This window comes from Mustela lutreola, chromosome 13 (assembly GCF_030435805.1).
Source record: "Mustela lutreola isolate mMusLut2 chromosome 13, mMusLut2.pri, whole genome shotgun sequence".
NCBI classification, from domain to species: Eukaryota; Metazoa; Chordata; class Mammalia; order Carnivora; family Mustelidae; genus Mustela; species Mustela lutreola.
In genome coordinates, this window is record NC_081302.1 from 61,214,046 (window position 1) to 61,233,829 (window position 19,784).

At 42.3% G+C, this 19,784-nt stretch overlaps 1 long non-coding RNA gene across 1 annotated transcript; it reads left to right on the top strand.

The window, feature by feature from the left end:
• Positions 1–876: 876 nt before the first annotated feature.
• On the top strand, positions 877–14,022 carry LOC131813975 (uncharacterized). The gene is made up of 3 exons (XR_009347067.1): positions 877–1,687; positions 6,940–10,679; positions 11,896–14,022. It is a non-coding gene; the product is annotated as an uncharacterized LOC131813975 (long non-coding RNA).
• The last annotated feature ends 5,762 nt before the right edge of the window (positions 14,023–19,784 follow it).

Below are 19,784 nucleotides of genomic sequence, written 5' to 3' on the forward strand. Positions count from 1 at the left end.
TGCAAAGGAGTGGCACTGTGTATCTCTACCAGGACAGACCCAGGATAGGGACCTGGGTAGCTCCTGGATGCAGGCTTGTGCATTTGAACAGGGCATCCCAGGGCTCTGGTACCCAGAGCTGGATCTAGAAGCAGTGAGCATGACCTCTTAGCCCCATGAACTGGTTAGTACAAGGGGGGATACAGAAGAGAGACAGAGTGAGGTCCTTTAAAAGGCAGGGTCCAGAGCAGGGGCCTCTCTTGCCTGGGTCTAACTCAGTCATTTTTACTCTTTGCCATGATCCCCAGCAACTTAAACATGACATGCTGGCCCCAGAGTCTCTCTTCGCTCCATATTCTTTTTTTTTTTTTTTTAAGATTTTATTTATTTATTTGACAGACAGTGATCACAAGTAGGCAGAGAGGCAGGCAGAGAGAGAGAGAGAGGAGGAGGAAGCTGGCTCCTTGCTGAGCAGAGAGTCCAATGTGGGGCTCCATACCAGGACCTGGGATCATGTCCTGAGCCAAAGGCAGAGGCTTAACCCACTCAGCCACCCAGGTACCCCTTCACTCCATATTCTTAACTCCACCAGATTTCTGCCACTTGCAGCTGCCACCACGCCTTGGAGTTCTTAACCTCTGGGAAATCACTATATCCAGTGACACAAATTTGGTGTTTCCCATTGTTAGCAGCCATCTCTTTTCCCTCACCCTAATCTCCCTTGCCCTAAAACTTTTCCCCACAAGTCTTCTACGTGGATTTCTTTTCCAGACTTATTTTGAGTGTTTACCACATAGCAGGCATTGCTGTCATCAGATACAATCAGGGGAGTGGGGAGCAGAACAGAGACAGGAAGGAAGAGCCCTCTGCCTGGGAAGTCAGTCAAACTCTTCTCCTTCTGACTCACCACCCACCTTCTCAGTGGATAATCAGGCGACAATACACTGAATGCAACACAAACACAGCAGAACCAAAAGGAAGCTCGTGATTTTTCCTTCAAAGTCAGCTCCTCGGGTAAATACACCAACTCTGTTGGCATATTTGGCGTACTCTGTTGGCCAACATTCTCCTGGAATCCCTAGGAGAATGCCATTCTCCTAGGGATGCCACTCAAAGCTGAGAGCCATCTTTACTCCTTGCCTCTTTCTCAACTCCCACACCTAGTCATCATGTTAAGACATCATTCAGTGCTTCTTAGATCTGGCTCTTCTGCCTGTGCCACCCACAAGTCTACCTTGACACTGCCTCCTAACTGGTTCCCCTCCTTCCTCCAGCTTCCCCACATAATCTGACTCACCACCCCCAGATCTACCTAATTCTCCCTGTATTCAGCACACTCCTTCCCCTCTACCATTGTCTGTCAAATCATTTCTAAACTCCTTAGTCTGGTAGTTCAGATCATGTGTGATCCAGCCACAGTGCAGTGTACTTTTCTTATCTCTGACTCCTCTACAAATAACTATGCTTCAGCTAACCTGTTCTACTCACCCTTTCCAAAATATGTCTTAGCCTTTTGAACCTTCACATCTTTGCTGTTTGATTTACCTAAAAAGCCCTGGCCCTCTCCCTGTCAAAAGTGGTCCCTCTTTAAATGCTTAGTCCATGAAGTCACTTCTCTGTGAAGCCTTCCCAGTATGATGCAGTGGAGAGAACTTCAGAACCTGAACAGTCAGACCCTAGGGCTGACTTCCTACCAGAGCAAGCCCAGGTAAGCCACTCTATCTGAATTGTCTTCTCATCTGCAAATGAGAGTTCTGATCCCAGGGTTTTTGTGAGAATCAAGTTCTAAAATGCATGTGGAAGTGCTCTGAAACTGCTCCATTAATACTAGTTGTTCACTGTCTTTCCAACCAGGAGTGATATCTTCCTCCCTGAAACTCAGAGGAATTAAATACTGTTTTGTATTGCTACAATTTGTGTAGTCTTCTCTCTCACGGTCACCTCATGCTTGTGTTCCCCAGCCTAGAATAATTGAATCTCATGCATGTTTTCTGAATGAGTGAATGAATGAATGAACTTCATTCTCTCATAATCATGTTTAACTATTGCACTACTCTGTTAAGAGCACCTAAAGCAAAGAGTGAATACAGAAAATTGAAGAAAATAACACTGAAATTCATCAACTCAACCACCTAGCTGTGCTTCTAGAAACTCTGGTGGTAAAGAAATTTAAAATACTAAGAGTCTACATTTACTGAATACTTCTGCATGCCAGGCATTTACGTAAATCATCTCTAATCCCCCTGAGAACACAGTTGGAATGATCATCTCTATCTCTTTCTGGGGCAGGTGGAGCCTGAGGCTCTGGTTCAAAAGTTAGCAGCAGACACAGCATTGTGGCAGTAAGGTGAGAAGTCAGAGAGGAAGAACTTGAGAACTCTCAGAAATAATGGAAACACATGGAGGGGGGTGGCCAGGATCTGGCCAGTGAGCACTCCTACATAATAATGCAGATAATACAAATAAAGTGGCTTTATTTTGTAATGATGGGCCCATGGACCCAAGACATATACATTACACTTCCAGTACAATTCTCAAATAATCAGAATGTGGTAAAATAAACAATGTTAAAATCGCAGTGAGCATATTGTAGTTATAAAAAGCATGATTCGGGCGCCTGGGTGGCTCAGTGGGTTAAGCCGCTGCCTTCGGCTCAGGTCATGATCTCAGGGTCCTGGGATCGAGTCCCGCATCGGGCTCTCTGCTCAGCAGGGAGCCTGCTTCCTCCTCTCTCTCTCTGCCTGCCTCTCTGCCTACTTGTGATCTCTGTCAGATAAATAAATAAAAAAAAATAAATAAAAAAATAAAAAGCATGATTCAATAATTCCAAATATACTTAAGGACCTCTCCATATCTCAAGGTCATGATCCTGGACCTTAATTATAAATTTATAATATCCCAGCTATAGAACCAAATGATATCCTAGAGAGGAGCCCTGTCTCAGAAGCTTAGTGACTTCCAATTCTTTAAATAACAAGCTATATGTCCTGAAACAAGTTATTTTGACTCTCTTAAGTCACAAGCTCCTTACCTATAAAAGAAGCAGGTTGGACTGGATGATCTCCAGGCTTCTCCTACAGGTGTAATTCTCTGAGTCCCTGAGATCATCTATCCTTTCTATTTCTCATTATTTTATAAATGAGAAATCCAAAGATGGTAAATAATCGTAATTGGAGCTGAGCGTTCTGACTTTTTTCCACTGGTGTCCAGTCCTTCATAGACCTTCTGACCTTCCAGAAGCCCCCACTGTGTCCAGCATGCCAGATCTGCTCTCTCTCAAACACTGTAGGCCACTCAATCACCCCAAGTCACAGTTTTTACTCTCAAGTATTCATCTCAGATAAGGAATAGTTCCTCACATTAAGGTGTGAATGACTTTATTAAACCATGTGAATGGTGTCTGTTTTTGTGTTATCTCCTCTAGTAAACATGAGGACCTGGAGGAAATGTGGCTCACTCCATATTCTGTCCCCATCCCTAAGATGGTACCTGGCCCTTTATGGGGCTTCTGTAAATGTTAGATGGATGAATAAATACAGAAACCGGAGTAAAGAAAAAACTTGAAACTGACCAACTGGAGGAGAAAACATAAAAATTTTTCTTCATGGCATAAAAACATCACACCATAATAAGGAGGGGGATTATGGTCTTTAAATAGTAATAACCAATAATAACAATAATAAATAACAATTCCAGGAAGTATGCTAAACCCTTACTTGGATCACTTTCATTTAATCCTCATGACAATATTATCAGATAGAAACTATTTCTGTCCCATTTTATAGATAAAGAGCATGAGGCCAAAAAATGTATAGTAACCCCTGCATGGTCAGGAGGAGATAGGGTCCAGGCAATCTGATTCCAGGGCTCACATCTGTGATTTGTTTTTCTGAGGGTGGACACAGAGAGGGATGGAGCCAGGAATAGTTCCATAACCTACAGCCAGGCCATCTGCAGGGACTGGCTGAGTACCTGTGTCCTGCAGGACCCTTGCCCCTGAGAACCATGTTGCCCCTTCTGGCCTGCACACATGGAAATTCTCCCTGGATCTCGTGCAAAGGGGTTTCCACAAGACAGTAAAGCTGTAGTCAATTGAAAGAAAAAGAAAGTAAATCTAGGTAGGCTCGTTACTAAGAAATGATGAATTGAACTAGTGCAAGAAAACTAGTCTTTACAGAAAAGAGAATTGACTGTAAAATTGGCAGAGTGGGAGAAAACCTAGCCCAACGAAACGTAAATCCAGAGGTCAGACAAAAAAGGCGTTATCATCTAGAGCTCTACTAAGTAGGCATCTATGTGTTGTTTATATGTCACTGTTTGTTGGAGATGTAGTCTGTTTATGAATATTGAGCATTAAAGATGCTGATTTGTACATATTCAGCTCTAAAACCTTTTATGAAAAACAAGATAACTGGAGGCAGGAGACATCTGAAAGTAGAAAGCAAAAAAGCATGGCTATGGGTGCCTGGGTGGCTCAGTCAGTTAAACATCTGCCTTCGGCTCAGGTCATGATCCTGGAGTTCCTGAATCAATTCCCACAGGCTAACCACTTAGTGGGGGCGTCTCCTTCTCCCTCTGCCTCTGCTACTCCCCCTGCTTGTGTTCTCTGCCTCTCAAATAAATAAATAGAATATTTAATAAAAAAAAAAAGTTTGGTTAGTTTGATTGTAAATATGTTACTCTGTCCCTGATACTTGGGGAATTTGTGATTCCCTAGATTGGAAAATGCCTAGAGATCTGACTCTTGCAGGAAGAGTACAGTTCCAGGAACATTTTTTTCCTCTTCAAATTGCTATGTCCCTTATAATCAACATTGTCAATATGTTAATAATCACTAAGCAAAATATATAATAGAAATTCTCCAAAGAAGTTTTTCCTGCCTAAATTTTATAAGTCATTTAACTTTGGGGTCTACCTCCCTTTAAATACTGCAATTTAAATGACTTTTTTGGGGGGTCCACTAAACCCAGATAAAACTTTTTAAAATAATAATAATAAATGATTTTGATTTTGATAAAATTTTTTTTCTCCAACTACTTCTTTACATTTTCTGTCTTTGATACCTAAATGTACTACACATGAGATCACAGCAGCTTGAACATTTTTAGGCCAGATAATATGATGTCCTGAGCAACCACTACATGTGGCTATTAAATTTTAATTTTAATTAAAATAGAATTAAAAACTGATTTCCTCAGTTACACTAGTCTCACTTCAAATGCTCAGTAGCTTCCACATTGTAGCTGCCATATGGACCACAGAGATGCAGAACATTACCACAGAAAGTTCTATGGGACAGCACTGCCATAGACAGAGCTGTGTTCAATTCCCATATTTCACTAGAGTTGTGGGGCATCTGGTTGGCTCAGTTGTTAGAGCAAGCAGCTCTCAATCTCCAGATCATGAGTTTGAGCCCCATTTGGTCTTAGAGATTACTTAAGGGAAAAAAAAAAAAATCACTGGCTCGTACTAGACTTGTGACCACAGTGTTTCTTAAACTTTCAAAGCTTCAGTAAGTTAAACTGTAGAGATACAAATACCTACACCATTAAAGTAGGCAGTACAATGCTCAGCATATTTTAATTACTTAATAAGACAATTATTAATATTTAGGGATCAAAAATTCAAGTTTTTGAGACTAAAATTGGACACCAATGTTTTCTTCATACTATGAGTACTCAGATCTTGCTGGCTACTCAAAAATATTAAATTGAATTAAAATCAAGAACATCATAACACACTTACATTATTTTGTTTCTTCACTTAGGACATCAAGCTTCTTTAGGATTAAAAATAACTTGAATTGAATTGCCCTAGAGAAACCTTAGACTCAGGTAGCTGTTTAAATCTATAGAGTGACCCAGGAGATTTCTGACTCCCAAACCATCCCTGCAATTTAATTCACTCACATGTCCAGCAAATGTTTGTATTTGTACAAGAAATCTATTGACTAACTAAGGCTGACTGGCAGAGCAATGAGGCTACATCATACCCCTCTCCCCACCACCCGTTAGCTGGGAGATAAAACCCATGCAAGTTACACACCCCAGTGCTTGTGAAAGTACTTCAACTTAACTAAATGTCTCCCCAGCGCCATCCATTCTCCCCTCTTTCTGATCAGTATGGAGCCTTATGTAACAGCATCCAAAACTGAGAGAGAAAGCTGTGGATAATGTGCCCACAGAGCTTAATCCCTGCCACTCTCCCAGAGGGACACACTGCAGTTAGGAATGCGGGCAGCCAGAGCCAAGATAATTCCAGACTCATAGAACAATTGTTCTATCAACCCCAACTACGCAAAACAACCCAAACAAAAATAACCAGGAGAAGCTATGAGTAACCTACAACTCATCATGATACGAATTGCTAACATCACACTTACTTTGAAATTTCCGTTTTTCTAAGCTCTTCAAAAAGAAAGAAAGAAAGAAAGATTATGCAATGAGATGATAAAAAGATAGAGGACAATACTCTGCCCTTACTATTCAAAGCTGGATTGCAAAATATATAGTAGTTTAAAAAAAAAAAAAAAAAAAAACCTCTGTTTTGTTTCCTTTGTAGACTGTTAATTGGACTTAGATTTTCTTTCATACCAAAGAAGTACAAATAAAGGGAGGTATAGCTCTTGGAAGACTACAGTCCAGTAACTGATGGGAAGCCAGTGAAAACACATAGCAAAATGCTGTCAGAATGTGTTCTGGGATATGAGCAGATACAATTCTAGTCACTCACTGCCAAGAGATAAATCTAAACCAAGCCAACACTGGCCATCTAAAATGGTCCTAAATCTGAAAAAAAAAAGTCTACAAATGATTCTTTGTTTACTGTAGACATGAGAATAATAATAATGTACATTGATTGACCACGTAACATGTTCTAAGCATTGTTCTAAGTGATTTTCATGTATTATTAACAACAACCCTTTAGGGTAGGTAGATAATGTCATTTCCCATTTTACAGATGAGTACATTGAGACACTGAGTGGTTAAATGACTTGCCCAAGGCACCAGCTAATCAGTACAAGAGCGAAGATCCAAGTTCAAGCAATCTGGATTCATCTTGCACTCTTGTCTAGGGGAAGTTGGAACAATGATGAACTTAAACACAAATCTATGACCATTCACCAGAACCAATATCTTATAAGCCATGTTTGTTCATAGGACCAGTATCTCATAGCTGTGTTTGTTTGCAGAAAGCAATTAAAAAGAAGAACACATTTGATTGGATCCTGTGATCATCATCAAACCCATTTCTCCTTGGTTTTCAAAATCCTCCGTAAGAAGTAGTATCACCTGGCAATAATTTTTGAAAAGTCAAGAGGCAAATTCTGGTGACATTCTTCAGCTCTAAATCAAACCTCACCTGAGATTGGAACACTCCATGAATTTCTCTCTCTCTTTTTAATTATATTAATGAATTAATTTCCCTCTTAAAAATCTGTTTGAGCTTCAATAGAAGGACCCATAACCAATGTATCCTCTTTTTCAATCACTACTATCCCCATTCAGCCAAAGGGATTTTCTCAGAGGTGTACCCATGACCTGAGCCAGTCTATTCAGAGTGGATCTCAATACTTCTGTAGTATGATGAAAAAAGAAGCTCTACTGGACTTGAAATTGGGGAGACATGAACTGGGAGATGCTATCCCCAAGGTTGCCAGAATCTACCATACAGAGTCCAGGGAACCTACTCAGCCAGGGGAAGGTAGGGCCAAGAGATGTAGAGAAACTGAAACCTATGACAGCATTTCAGTCCTGAATCCTTCTCAGTACCTTAAATCAATAAATTCCACTTTTTGGTTAAGTTTTATCATTAGTGATTGAAAGTTCTAAGCCACCCCTTTAATATTTCTCAATTCATTTTCTCCTCTCATCTGACCTTGCCTTAATTCTCGTTGACATCCCTTCTTTATGGGAAGCCCCAGTTATACATTGTTGTCTTAGAAAAACCCTAAAATGGAGTAGCTTAAAACAGCAATGACTTATTAGTTCTCCTGATCCTGTGTGTTGCCCATGCGCCAGCGCTGGGATTTATTAGTCGGCTTTCCCACGGTAACAAATGACTCCCTGAGTTGGCCCGTAACAACCAAGGTTCCTCACTCTGCTATTGCATGTTCCCCACTACATCAGATAAAGCTCTGCTTCTGCTCTCCATGTGCTTTCACATTCTGAGACCAAGCCTGCAGAAATAGCTCCTATCACAGACACCATTTCTATGGCAGAATGGAAGAAAGCAAGACAGTGGGTGGAAAAACACACAATGGCCCATCCTGTCACACCTTACTGATCAAAGCAAGGCCCCGGCTTTGAGGGCTCCCCATTAGCTGTTAGGGTAAATTAGGTTGACACTCCAGGTTCTTTATGAGAGGTTAAGTAAGATAAGATAATATAAGGAGATACATGTACACACATAAACACAGAAAGGAGATTTTGTATGTATAGGTGTATACACACATAGAGTATGTATACCACTTTTGAGATACACACACACATATGTTTGTAACTCTGGACTTCCACATGGAAGGTAGAATATCAGTCTCAATCTGAGATCTGGGACCAGTTCTTTTCCAATCATGGAAAATTGGGGGAATGCCCACCCAAACAAGTCAAGCTTCTCTTGAACCTGCTAGGATTGTAGGTCTTCATTCTAGTAACTGGGATCTAGCTTTTTTTTTTTCTCTCTCTCTCTCTTCTCTTAATTGTAGTAAGAAACACATAACATGCAATTTACCGTCTTAGCCATTTTTAAATCTACAGGACAGTCGTGTTACACATGCACTCTTGTACAACAGATCTCCTGAACTTTTTTGTCTCGACTGAAACTCTACACCCGTGGAACAAGAACTCCTCATTTTCCCGTCCCTCCAGCGCTAGGATCCAGTCTTTTGCTCCAACTGCAGGATCACAGAAGCTCTGCTGGACTTTCCTGGCACCAACAGCCCACCTGCCAGGGATGCTTGGTTCCATGCTGTATTCATACAACCCGCATCCCACAGCTTCTTCTCAAAGTCTACTACTGGGTCTGCCCCCAAGTACAGCCCTACCCATGAGCCTCTAATTTCCACCTCCATGCTGGCTACCAGTTAGGAGCAAGGTAATAATACTGGTAACATAAAATAACAATAGTATTTATCCTTTATGGCATATGTCCTATTTCATTCTAGATGCCTGACAGATATGCTCTCTAATCCCTACATAACCTAGAAGTACTGCTATTCCCAGGTGTGTCTCTGTTTTCATCAGGCACCATTCTTGATGTAGATCTCAACCTTTGTTCAAATCCTCCAGAACAACCCACCAGCACCAGAAGTATTTGTAAGAAACTGTGGAATTTACTGAAGCCTTCCCAGAGTGGAGCAGAGGTTTACACTGCATATCCCAATAAAAGTTAAAATCCTCAACAGAAGTGACTTTTCTCTAATGTCCTCTTTTGCTGTGCTATCATCAAGCCTCCTCTTCCTCCCACCTCCAGGGTTTAGCCTCTTCAATTTTATGCTGAGTGTACAATAAAGAAACAGGTAACAGAATATGTAACTAAATAGAACTTAAACAATAAAGTTTATTATCTCTGGAGGTATCATTTTCAGGCTTGGTTAATTCAGAAGCACAACGATGTCATCAAGCACCCAACTCAGGTACTTTCTGTCTTTCCCTCTTTGCCATCCACAGCCTGTAGGTTTTCATCCTGAGAGTTGTCCCTCATGGTTACAGGATGGTTGCCATAGCTCTAGGAATTATATCTGCAGGTAATTACATCTAAAGATCAGAAGAGGAGAATTTCTCCTCACTCCCTGCCCACCCAACTCCCCCCATCACTCTCTCTCTCTCTCTCTCTCTCTCTCACACACACACACACACACACACACACACACCACAAAGGAAAATGTTTCCCAGAAATATTTCAGAACATTTACCTTTAAATTCATACTTGTGCCTTAATAATACAAGCTAACATTGGCATCTTTCTTCTCTAGACTTGGAAAGTAGGTTGTGGCAGCAAGGATGAAGGGTGGGGAGAGAAGCGTTGTTGACAAAGAGCCACCAATGTCAGCCATACAGAGCACCTCGGTATCTTTGTGCTCTAATGCACACAGACTAGCTCACAGCCATCTAATACTGCTCAGAGAGGCTTCTTAGAGCCCGACCCTGCTCCTACCCCTAGTGGGATTATCAAAGCACAGGTTATGAAAACTCTTCCCTCAGAAGACATCTTGGAATCCCTTTTCCACCATCTCTATACACACAGCAATTCTGCAGATAGGGCTATTACCTCATTTTACAGATTTGGAAACAGAGCAGAGAATTTAAGTGACTCACCCAAAGTCAAATAGCTATCAAACTGTAGATCAGAGTTTGAACCCAGGGCTGTCTGTCTCCAGTGCCCTTGCTGCCAATGAAAGCAGAACCAAAGGGGCTGCAACTGACCAGAAGGGTAGTAAGGTTCTGGGCCCGGCGGTGACTGAAAACCATCACAAGGTTCTAAGGAGGAATGTCTTTTCAGTTCTCAGCTGTCTCTAAAAGATAAGACAGAGCAGTGCTATTAGCCCTTGGCTGAGTACATGGAGGTATTTGAAAGCATCTGAATGAACACAAGCCTTGCTTCTGAGTTCCTGGCACCCAATCCTTTAAGTGGGGCCTGGGGAGATCTTCATTCAACAGGAAGCATTTATTCAGGACCTGGCCCCTGCCCTGAGAAAAGAGGTAAACACATATTTTTGGCTCTGTGTGGTAAGTGCTATTATGGAAGTGTGCACGAAGGCTGTGGGGGAGCTGGTGGGGAAGAGGGGCGGGGAGGATGAATGTTAGAAAGCCCAAGATCATCATCCCCCTGACTGAGGTCATCCTGTGTTTCAGGACAGTGCAGTCACTCGTGTTCAAAATAAAGACCCTGAGTCATAAGGAAAGACCTAAATTGGACTAGGTATATACACCATTACACAAAGTGGGGCTGAGAAATGTTTTGGAAAGATTTGCTTTCAAAATGGTTTATCAGAAAACATTTTAGAATCCTGAATGTCAATTTCAGGGCTATGTGTGTTTCGAAGCTTGGTTTATGGAGCATTTCACGTGGCTTATGTACATTACTTCATGAATGTAGTCAGCAATTTGCATACATTACCTTGTTTAAAGCTTACAGTAATCCTGTAAGGGACATAGTCCTATTTTCCCACTTGAAAATTCAAAACTAATTGTTTACACTTCCCACACTCTTTCAGGTGAGAAACTAAGGATGAGAGGGGTTAAGAAGCTTTCCAAGGGCTCTCAATTCCTAATTGCCAGAGCTTGATTCAGACCCTCCCTGCCACAAGGCCAAGATGCTTTCCAGAGATTTCACTCCCAGAGAACACATCTCATAGGAGAGGTAGTTACAGGTTAGCATACTGGATCCAAGTACAGAGTAGGTGTCCTGTAGAAAATCAGCTAATGTAGTGATCAAGGCTGAATGATCCATGAGTAGGAAGGAGAGGAGAATCATTTTTTCTTTTTTTCTTTTTTTTTTTTAAAGATTTTATTTATTTATTTGACAGAGAGAGTTCACAGTAGACAGAGAGGCAGGCAGAGAGAGAGAGAGGGAAACAGGCTCCCTGCTGAGCAGAGATCCTGATGCGGGACTCGATCCCAGGATCCTGAGATCATGACCTGAGCTGAAGGCAGCGGCTTAACCCACCGAGCCACCCAGGCGCCCCGAGAATCATTTTTTCTTAAAGGGATATTATACAGTGCTCTAGTCTCACATATATTTCTCTAACAATGCATTTATTAAGGAATTCAGCTCTAAGGAGAACAGTTTTGCCACTTTGATCATCTGCTCAGACTGTATTTTCTATAACCTGGGAAAATTTACAAATGCACTCCAAAACATTGAATCTAGATCCTTGCCACTCACAGAATTGTCCATCTCCTTATTGCTTTTCAGAAATGCAGATTCTTGGGCCAGTCTGCCAACCCCAGCCCATCCACAAGGATCCTCCAGGTGGTTTGGTGCACTTAAAATTTGAGGAGGGTGCTGCTCCCGACAGAAACCTTTCCCTGACATTCTTCCACCCATCTTGGATAGTGTTCTATGAGTCTATGAAAATCAAATGTAAGTAGGTCTAGGGCTCTAGAAGACAAATTTTATATCAAGGCAGCATTTGCTATCTTCTAACTGGATTTGTTTTTACTTTAACTTAATCTAAGAGCTTCTTTTGAATAGATTTTTGGAGAGCTCTCTGGTTGTGCAATAGGAGGGGGAAAATAATGGGGAAAAGAAAATCACTGGGAAGGGAAATGAGGGTGCCTGCTGTGGTTTCCCAATGACATGGACTGATCATGCCAAGCCCTTGATGACTTACCAAGTTTCTACATAGGTCAGGTGCAAAGCCTATTACCTAGGTGTCCACTGGGTGGTCTGGATTATGAACAACGGCCCCTCCCATCTAGAACCCTTTGCTATTTTGCAAATGTTTCAATGGCTCTGCTGAAAGCAGTGAAACAACAGCTGGTGAATAATCTCATTTTATATTAATAGAGCAGTGTTGCCCCATCCTGGTCCCTCAGTACTTTATAAACAGAACATCCTTTCTTTCCCAGGGCAAGGAAGGGAAGTCTCAACCTGTGTGCATTAGAGCACAAGTAGGGGCAGAAAGGGCCCTTTCCTCACCGACAGAACTCATTGCATCCTTTTCAGATGAAAATTAAGTTAGGGCAAGGGGGGTGGGAGAGAACACCTTCATTAAATCACCAGGCTTTACCTTTGCTAAGAAATAGCCACAAAGTCTCTTGCCCCAATGCTGCCCCGGTTTTCTTTATGTGACGCTCTATCTGTGGAAGCAAGGTAGAGATGGGAAGTTAGGTGACAACCCTAAAAGCTAAATCTGGGCTATTTTTAATACTGGGGGTAGCTGGTGGCTTAATATTAGCGGAGTCAAATAAAACAGAATGTGACAACACTACCGGTTAATCAGCGCTCCTGCCTGTGCCAGCAGCCTTTTCAACACTGTAGAGAATTGCAAAGGGATAAAATATAATCTGTGATTTCAAGGACTTCATTTGGCTGGAGGATTTATTCGAGAGAAATGACTAAAGGCAGGGTTGTAAGATATAAACAGTAAAGATACATTCCTTAGCCGGTTATATACTATCATTGACGCATACGGGGTTGGGGGGTAAGCTAAAATGCTTTGAGATGAAGCAGCATTTCTGAGGATTTTGTGAAAACTTTCTTTTTCTCCAGGAGAAAAGTAATGCTTTCTTTAACATTATTTAACATTTACTAAAACCGAATTGGGAATTCATGCCCCAATTCTTTCAGTGTAGAATAGATGGAAGTTGCTAGAAGGGAGTTGTTAGGCAGATTTTCTACATGTCACCAAAATAAGTAAGCTATTCTAGGGCCAGGCACAGAAACTGGATGAGCACAGGACCTGACTAGAGAGAAGGAAGGAGGATGGTGGAAATTTTTAGGTGTAGTTCCTCATCTCTACCTTTAGTGTGGGTCGAGATTCCCATGATGGTTAATTCTGTTCATCAACCTGACTGGGCCATGTTGCCCAGATATATTCTCAGACATTATTCTGGATGTTTCTGTAAGGGAGTTTTTGACCGAGATTAACATTTAAGCAAGTGGACTTTAAGGAAAACAGATTGCCCTCCATAATGTGGGTGACACTCATCCAATCAGCTGAAGGCCTGAATCAAACAGAAGACTGACCTCCCCCAATCAAGACGGAATTTTCCAGCCCAGCAGCCTTTGGATTTGAACTGCAGCACTGGCTCTTCTTAGGTCTCCAGACAGCCAGCTCTCCCTGAAGATTTTGGGGCTCTGTAAGCCATTTCCTTAAAATGTGCATGTGCGTGTGCATGTGCGTGTGTGTGTGTCTCTGTGCGTACACACGCATCCTATGGGTTCTGTTTCTCTGGAGAACATTAAGTAATGTGACCCTTTTGTAAGTTTTTAGAAGGAATATTTATTGAATGCCTTCTATGTGCCGAACTGTGGACCCTCTTCCCAGAAAATTGTGCACAAACACAAATTTTACATAGGGTTTTCACGGAATTACCAATCTCTTTTTTTTTTTTTTTTTTTTAAAGATTTTATTTATTTATCAGAGAGAGAGGGGGAGAGATCAAGCACAGGCAGACAGAATGGCAGGCAGAGGCAGAGGGAGAAGCAGGCTCCCTGCTGAGCAAGGAGCCCGATGTGGGACTCGATCCCAGGACGCTGGGATCATGACCTGAGCTGAAGGCAGCTGCTTAACCAACTGAGCCACCCAGGCGTCCCCGGAATTACCAATCTCTTGAAGGACATCATGGACCTCCTCCCTCAAATTAAAAACGCCTGAGCCTCTGGCTAGTAAGAGGAATATAACTGTACTCCCTCTCCAAGTCTTCCTGTTCCAAAAGAACAATTACCACCTGGCAGGTGGAGAAAGGAGGTAGCTGCAGAGTTATACAAGCGCCAGAAGGTTGTCCCGCCAGAAATCTCTCTCTCCCTCACCTCTCTGAGGGACCATGGACTTCTACTGTCAGCATCCACATTCTGCAGTGGAGGCTTGCTAATGTAATTGGACTAAGGCATTGTTACCTCACATGGCGTAGCTGACACTAGCTGGTTATTCTTAAACATCAGGATGGCCTTCCTTGGTCCTCTGCTCCTTGACTTGTTCTTGGAATGTGGGTCAAGGTGATCTGGGCCAGCTTGGGTTAGAAGCCATGGAGATGCCTTTTCACAGTTTGTTCCCTTGCAGTACACCCAGGGAAGGAGTTGATGACAGAGGATGGAGTCTGAAAGAGCAAGAGGCAGATTCCTTTCTCGCCCACCCTCATACTGGACTATGATGGAAGCAAGAAACAAACTTTCATATGGTTAAACTATGAGATCTGGCAGTTGAAAGCCTATCTTGACTAATACATATGGGAATATTATCATTGGGAGAAAGAAACTAGTAGAAATACTAGAAAAATACCCATTTAAAAAACTGATATGATTTTCACCATTATTATCCATTGACCTTAGCAGAGACTGAAAGCAGGGTACTGAGGAAATAGCCCTGGTTAAGACTAAGGAGTCCAAAGTAAGAGATGGCATTAGGTGACTAGGCTCCTGCTAAGGGCTTCCATGATGCATAAGTCCAGGGCCACTATTCATACAGGCTCTCTATATCCCTGGAGTTGTGCAGTGTACAGCCTCCTCAGCTGGACAAAGTAGCGCTGCTGGTGGGAATAGGAGAGCAGTAGGAAAGAGGCAGGAAGACCTGAGAGAGACAGTAGGACGGTGGTACAGAATCATTGTATGTCTCTCTTGTGGTTTCTTCCTACACCCAAGCACTGGCCCTGGTCATTGCTGAGGTACCTGAAAAATCTACCCACACCTCAACTAATCACATTGAAGCTAAGCCCTTTTATTCATGAAAAGAAGCCTATCTTCCCTAGTTCTTTAGGGTCTCCTGTAAGTTATTGGTTAATAAAGGAGAAACTGTGCAAAGGATGACTTATATATTGGTCCTGTAGTTAGAAAATAGGGATTGTTGGGCACCTGGGTGGCTCAGTGGGTTAAAGCCTCTGCCTTCGGCTCAGGTCATGAACCCAGGGTCCTGGGATCAAGCCCCGAGTAGGGCTCTCTGCTCAGCAGGGAGCCTGCTTCCGCCTCTCTCTCTCTGCCTGCCTCTCAGCCTACTTGTGATCTCTGTCTGTCAAATAAATAAATAAAATCTTAAAAAAAAAAAAAGAAAGAAAATAAGGATTGTTATTTCCAATTGTCATAGAAAATTTTTCTTAATGACTCCTATGCACGTGAGCATCTCCCCAACACACTCTTTTAAAAAAACTTTATATTTTGAAATATTTCAAACATACACAAAACAGAGAAAATAGTGTAATAGACCATCACCAAGCTTCAACAATTATCAACTTATGGAAACTCCATTCCACCCATTCTCCCTGCCTTTACTCCACTGGGTTATATTGAGATAAGTCCCAGACGTCATATAATTTCATCCATACATTTTAGTATTATCATTTTAGTATTGTGTCTCTAAAAGATAGGGACTTTAAAGAAAAACAAATGCACAAACATAATGTTGTTATCATACCTTTAAGATTTTTAAAATATTAAATATTTAATCAGTATCAGAATTTCCCCAATTTCTTCATAATTTTTTACAGGTTTTTTTTTTTTCTTTTTAAGTGTCCAAGTTAGTATCCAAGCATGACCCACACATTGCAGTTGGTTACTGTATCTTCTAGGTCTCTTAATTTAAGGGCTCCCCTGCCTTCTTTTCTTTTTCCTTATAATGTATTTTTGGAGAAACCGTGTCATTTGTCCCATAGAGTTTCCCACATTCTGCATTTTGCTGATTTTTAAAATGTGTCATCCAACATATTTCCCTAAGCCCTGTATTTCCTGAAAAGTGTCAGATCTTGAGTAATTCAGGTTCAGGAGGTGCTGGGCTGGCTCAGTTGGTAGAGCATGTGACTTGATCTCAGGATTGTACGTTCGAGCTCCATATTGTGTGTAGAGATTACTTAAAAATTTTTAGTGGTGCCTGGGGGGCTCAGTCGGCTAAGTGTCCCACTCTTGGTTTCAGCTCAGGTGGTGATCTCAGGGTTGTGAGATCAAGCCCCACATTGGGTTCAGGGCTCATCAGGGAGTCTGCTTGAGTTTCTCTCTTGCCCTCTGCCCCTCACCCCCCCTCAAATAAATAAATAACTCTCACCAAAAAAATCTTTTTAAAAAATTCAGTTTCAATTTTTTGACAAGGATACTTCGGAGATGGTTCTGTGGACTTCCTACTGTATCACATTAAGAACACATGATGTCTGATTGTCTCCTCTTTTGTGATGTTCAGATTGATTAATGGATTGAGACAAGGACAGCTTGATCCATTCATTTAAAGTTTCCCTACAAGCTAAAATTTAAAAAAAATTAAAAAGAAAAAAAATAAAATTAAAAAATAAAAATAATTTAAAAATAAAAAATAATACAATTTTTATAAAAGATCCTCATAAGCTTCCCCCCCCCCATAGTTTTTATTTTCTTTTTTTAAGTAGGCTCTATGCCCAATGTGGGACTCAAACTCCTGACCCTGAGATCCAGAACCACATGCTCTGCCAACTGAGGTAGCCAGATGCCCCTCCCTTGATAGTTTTTAATAGCCATTGAGGTATCACAGATATATCATTTCATTAAGGGTTTACAAAATTATGATACCCTAGTTCTACCATTTCTCCATCTATTAGCTGGGACGCTTCTAAAAGAACTTTTTTTCCTCAACAACAATTTAGCTATCCTGAGATACAGTTCATATAGAAAAGACAAGACAAATGCTCGATTCTTTCCCTTTTTAAACCAGTTTTCAGAGTAATGAGTTGGTTCCCTAGCAACCTGTAAAGGTGACCTATGAGGGTTTTTTTTTCTTGGTATAATTATAAACTCATGGATTTTAACATGTTTGATGCACTTCAATCCACTGCAGAGAGTCAGATTATTCCTGTCCTTGAACTTGGGGAGTCTCTTTACACTGGCTCCTAAGCTAATCTTTTGGACACAACCCATAGTCTTTGAAAGCTTCTTTGCTTTCTAGTATGTCAGAATGTCCATTGCTTGCCCCAGCTCTGGCATCAGTGGTTATCCAAAGCCCCACTTGAATTTAGAAAGCAGAATCTGGGTGCTGGGAGTATTTATTGTTCCAGGGATTGCTACAGTGTATAAGCCTTCTCAGTGGCCAGAGCCACGCTGGCTCCCTTTCTGATCTCCTCTCCTCCTAGGGCCCTCTGTTCATTCCATTCCAGGCACACCCTCCTCCTCGCTTACTGTGCCTCTAACAGGAAGAGCAGGCAACCCCGGGAGGGCCGGAGTGAGGAGGGCATATCCTTGCCTTTGCAGTTCCCCATGTCCAGCACGCACCGCCCCAGACACCGCTGGCTCACTCCTCGTGTCTTTGTTCGAATGTGCTTGCTCATAGCAACCATCCCTGGACATCCTAACCGCCTTCTCTCCCAAATATTCTCTATCCTTCTTCCCTGCCTTAGATTTCTCAGCCTCTAATATTATGTAACGTACTTGTTGATATTTTGCTTGCCATCTGTTTACCCACTGGAATGTAAATTCCAAGAGAGGGGAGGCTTTTGCCTATTTCGTTTGGAGCTGTATCCCAGACACCTAGAACAGGGTCTGGCACAGACTTAACTCCTCAGCAAATAGCTGTTGAAGAAATTAATTGAGAGGGAGTAGGCTATCGGAACTGACCTAAACCCACCTGGTCTTTCAATGACTGGACTCTCTGTGCAAAGATCTGTACCTTCCAAAGCGAGAAGCTTGTGGGGGATGTAAGCCTCTACCTCCCCATGACTTCACTATCAAGTCTGGGACAGGACTAAATTCTGTCGCACATCCCGTTGCCAGACTTATAGGTCATTGTAATGACTGGTTTTGGGGCTGATCCAGAGATGGGCAGTGTGAAAGATGGGAGAGAAGGATGACTCTCCAGGGTCACATTGTTTTATGTTATTATTGTTGTTGTTATTGCTGAAGCCAAAACTTCTAGAAAGGAGTTGCCGTGTACTAAAATGGGGAAGAAAATAAGAGCAAGAGGTTTTGAGGGGCCAATCATAGTCGTTTTGAGAAGTTGGTGAGATATCGGAGCTGTCAAATGGGCAAGCAGAAGGGTTTTGAGTTCAGAGGAGAGATTCTGCCTGGGTAGATAAATGTGGGAGTCACCTGTGTAGAGATGGTATTTAAAGCAGTGAGACAACAGAATGAGAAAAGACAGAAGGAGATGAGGTGTGTGATCCTTAGGTCTCTTAGACACCCAAAGGTCAGGGAGAAGAAGAGGAGCCAGCAAAGGAGGCTGAGAAAGAACAGCATGAAAGCAACAGGAGACCCCAGGAGGGGCTGGGGTCCTGAAAGTATTCCAAGGAGGACGGACTGAGCAACGTCCTTAGATGCGGCCAATGAGGCAAAGAACACAACCACAAAATTAAAGACAGTAACTAACCATCTGTAGGATATAGATCAAAACCAATATACATATACATCTCACTCCCTAGGCTGCTTTATCTTAAAGTAAATCACAGAGAGTATGCTAAGATTTTTCCTGTGGATTTTACTGGATGGGATGGTGGGAGGGGCAATAGCATGGCCCCCTCCGACTTGGCCCAGAATGAGGACCATGCTGCCTAGTCTCTCCTTTCTTTAAGGTAACATTCAGGTCACTTCAGGCATTAGAAAACCAGAGCATTTCCTGCGGTAGGAGTTAGAGAAATGCCTTTCAGCCCTGGAACCCCTGAGGGCAAAGGGGAGGTCAGGCAGCTTTAGAGCAGCAGGTGAAGCAAAAGCTGCCTTAGGGTAGGGGTGTGGCCCTACCTGTCCCGGTGGCTTGCTACACTCTCTGGAATCCGCCTGCACTTAATCTCTCTCCTTTCCACTTTCCCATCCCCCCTCACTTCCACGCCCACCGCGTTCCTACCTGGAGTCCTCCTCCTCACATCTTCATTTGATCCCACTTTTCCCTAACCCTCGACTGCCTCTGCTTCTGCCTCGCCACAAGGGAAGAAAAGGTCAAGGGCTTAGAGGAAACTCATGATCACTGAAAACAATTATTCCCTTGATACAGGTAAAAATTGAGAAAAATCTCTCTGTTAGTGGAACACATTTAATTCCCCACCTGGATAACTTGCTCCCCTTTCCCTGGGCTGAAGTGTCTATAAGCTCCAAAACTAAGGAGGAGGGGGCCCTGCCTTGGCTAGGAGAGAATATTCTTTCACGAGAGCTGTCTCCTTGAGCCTCTCATATAACTTTTTGTTATATGTTTCCAGACAAGCATT